The sequence below is a fragment of the Equus quagga genome, chromosome 7 (assembly GCF_021613505.1).
Source record: "Equus quagga isolate Etosha38 chromosome 7, UCLA_HA_Equagga_1.0, whole genome shotgun sequence".
Classification (NCBI taxonomy): domain Eukaryota; kingdom Metazoa; phylum Chordata; class Mammalia; order Perissodactyla; family Equidae; genus Equus; species Equus quagga.
In genome coordinates this window covers 30,180,707-30,181,075 of record NC_060273.1, presented here as the reverse complement: position 1 = coordinate 30,181,075, position 369 = coordinate 30,180,707, and positions in this window count along the sequence as shown.

Genomic DNA, 369 nt, shown 5'->3' with positions numbered 1-369 from the left:
GACGGAGTGCTCCGGAGAGCCCAGGGCTGCCCAGGGCCACAGGCAGGCTGGGGTCAGGCTCCACCATTTCTTAGCCGTGTGACCCCGAGCAAGCCTCAGTTTCCCCATCTGTAAAGTGGCCTTGTCTTCCAGTTCTCCATGAGGGGGTGGGGGCGACTAGAGGGGGGATAGGATGGCGCGTCGAAACGAGAGAATCCCGAAGCCTGCGGGAGCAGTGGAGGCGGGGACCCCAGGGTGGGCGCCGCCCCTTCCCCTGGCTCGGGGCTGAGAGGGAAGGGAGGTGGGCGGGGGCGGGGCCATGGCGGGTGGGCGGGGCTTCTGGCGGGACGCAGCCGGGGGGCGGGGCTGTGGCCTGGAGGAGGCGGGGCC